We start from the raw sequence: 2,500 nt of genomic DNA, 5'->3' as shown, positions 1-2,500 counted from the left end.
GGCCCCAGCCCGGAGACGGCCCGACACGCGTCAGACGCGCCCGGAGACGGCCCCCCGGGAACACGGCCAGGGAAGACGGCCGGGCGGGCGCCCGGGCCAACGGCGAAACGGCGACCGCCCGCGCGGTCGCCGCCGCCGCCGCCCGGGGCGCGGCGGGGGGGTCGGGGAGAAGAGGCTGGGAGGGGGCGACGGGGGTGACCCCCGTCCCCGGCACGCACACGCGCGCGCGGCAGCACGGCACGGTACCACCGCGGTACCCACCCGCAGACAGCCGCCCGCGCGGGAGGCCGGGGGCGAGGCCCGCACCTCCCCCCTCCTCTCTCCCCACCGCCGCGCCAGGCCCGACCGGCTCGACGAACCCTGACGGCCCCGGCGGGACGAGCTCCGACCAGCGGGTGCTCCAGGAGCGGGGAGCTTCGGAGCGCTCCCCGAGTCTCGATTTAGGGGGACGAAGGCCCTTGGCAGCGGCCGCCGCCGGGCTGCGGGGAACGACTCCCCAGGCCCGGGGCCGCGCGCGCGCGGGCCTGCGAGGCGCCCCAGCCGCGCCGCTGCGACCGCCGCCCCGCCGCGAGGCGAGGGGCGGCGGCACAGACGGGCGATTGATCGTCAAGCGACGCTCAGACAGGCGTAGCCCCGGGAGGAACCCGGGGCCGCAAGTGCGTTCGAAGTGTCGATGATCAATGTGTCCTGCAATTCACATTAATTCTCGCAGCTAGCTGCGTTCTTCATCGACGCACGAGCCGAGTGATCCACCGCTAAGAGTTGTCTGGCTTTCGGCACCGCCCCGCACGCGCGAGGGGGCCAGGACCGCTTCGCCACAGGCGAGCGGCCCCTCCGGAGGATGGCCCACCGCCCGCCCGCCCACCCCCCTCCGCACGCGCGGAGGGGGCACGGCGCAGCACGACGGAGAAGCCGCGCCTCTGCTGACCGTACGAGCACACACAGAGAAAGGGGGGGGGGGGAAAGGAACGGAAAACTCCGAGCGGCGAGGCTGGGGAGCCCGCGCTCCCGACCGGCCTGGGAAATGCCTTGCTCGCATCGGAGGCGGCCCAGGCGCACGGGCTCGGCCCGGCCTCTGGGCAGAGGCAGCGATGCACCCGACCGCGCGCGGCCTGCCCACCACGCTCCGGACGACACGGCTGCTGCTGCTGCGGGGCAGCAGCGGGGAGCCCCACCGGCCCCGCACACGCCTCCGTGCCGGCTGCGCCGCGCTACGACAGCCAGCTCCCCCGGGCTCGTCCCGACGGCAACTCCGCGGCCACGCCAGCGGCTCCAAGAGGCGGCAACCGCCAGAGCCGGCGACGCACCGCCCGCGGCCTGCCGGACGGCACCCGCTGCCGCACCAGAGCGGCTGCCCTCCCGGAACCACCGCCACCGCTTCTCGCCTCGGCCCCTTCCACGGGCACGCCCCAGGTGGAAGGCGGACGGCGCTAAGCCGGGGACAGCGCCCGCTCTCCCCGTTTCCACGCGGAGACCGCGCGTGGGGTGCCCCCGCCCGCCCCCGCCCACCTGCCCGGCGCGGCCGGGAAGCGCGACGGGGAAGCGGCGGGCAGGGCCCGGGACGGGACAGCCGCGGCCGGCACCGGGCGCCCTCCGGCCGACCGACAGGCCGAGCGGCGCCGCCGCCGCTCAGCCGGGGTGCCGCCCTTGCCAGCAGCCAGTGGCGGGAGACCGCCGAGCGCTCGCCAGGGCGAGGGGGGGAACGGAGCGCAGCGCGGCGCAGCGCTGCGACGGAGTCGCGGCGGCCCGGCAGCCGCCCAGCGAGCCCCCACCGCGGGGACCCGCCACCCCGGGCAGTGAGCCCGCGCTCACGCCGGGGCCGCCCGTTTCGAGGCAGGCAGGCCGGCTACGGCCGACCGCACCGCGGTCTCCACCGAGACCGGACCGCGGAGAGGAGGGGGCAGCGGGACCCCTCCCCGGCACGGCTGCCCGCGGGATGAGCACGGGCGGCAGCCCACCAGGGCCTTCGTGGGAGGAACTCCCGGCCCCTTTAAGGCACCGCCGCCCGGCCGCCCCCCCGGGTCGCATCGAGCCGCCCGCGTCTTTAAACCTCCGCCCGGCTCCACGGCCTTCGACCCCCGGGCTCGCCGAGGGAGGGCCGCGGAGGCGCGGACGCTAGGTACCTGGCCCTGGGGTGAGGGAAACGACCTGAAGGCCCCGCGGGGGTGCCTCCCCCGCTGCCGCCCTCGGGGGAGCGTCCGCCCGCGGGGGCGCGCCCGACATCCACCGCCACCACCACGTCCTCCTTCCCGGGGCCCGGGGTTTCCCTCAGTAGCCCGGCGCTGCGCCCGGGAGGAGAGCCGTGGCTCGGGCCGCCCGCTGGCGCGGGACACAGCCCGGCGGGGGCCTCGCCCACCAGAGGAGGCGGCGGCGGCAGAGCGCCCCCCCCGCCCCGGCTCCCTCGTGGGGAGAGGTGCGGGGGGGAACGGCCGCCGCCGCCCCACCCGGCGCCACGCACCCGCCCGGAATGCCCGGAGGCCTTTCCCCTGCGCGGCCGGCC

General features: G+C 78.1%; 1 non-coding gene across 1 annotated transcript; it reads right to left on the bottom strand.

Moving 5' to 3' along the window:
* Window positions 1-611: 611 nt before the first annotated feature.
* LOC142028423 (5.8S ribosomal RNA) lies at window positions 612-764 on the bottom strand. Its single transcript, XR_012649584.1, has one exon. It is a non-coding gene; the product is annotated as a 5.8S ribosomal RNA (ribosomal RNA).
* Between the last annotated feature and the right edge of the window lie 1,736 nt (window positions 765-2,500).

The sequence above is a fragment of the Buteo buteo genome, unplaced genomic scaffold (assembly GCF_964188355.1).
Source record: "Buteo buteo unplaced genomic scaffold, bButBut1.hap1.1 HAP1_SCAFFOLD_355, whole genome shotgun sequence".
NCBI lineage: Eukaryota > Metazoa > Chordata > Aves > Accipitriformes > Accipitridae > Buteo > Buteo buteo.
Note: the sequence above shows the minus strand (reverse complement) of the source record. Positions and strands in the feature narration are given on the sequence as shown.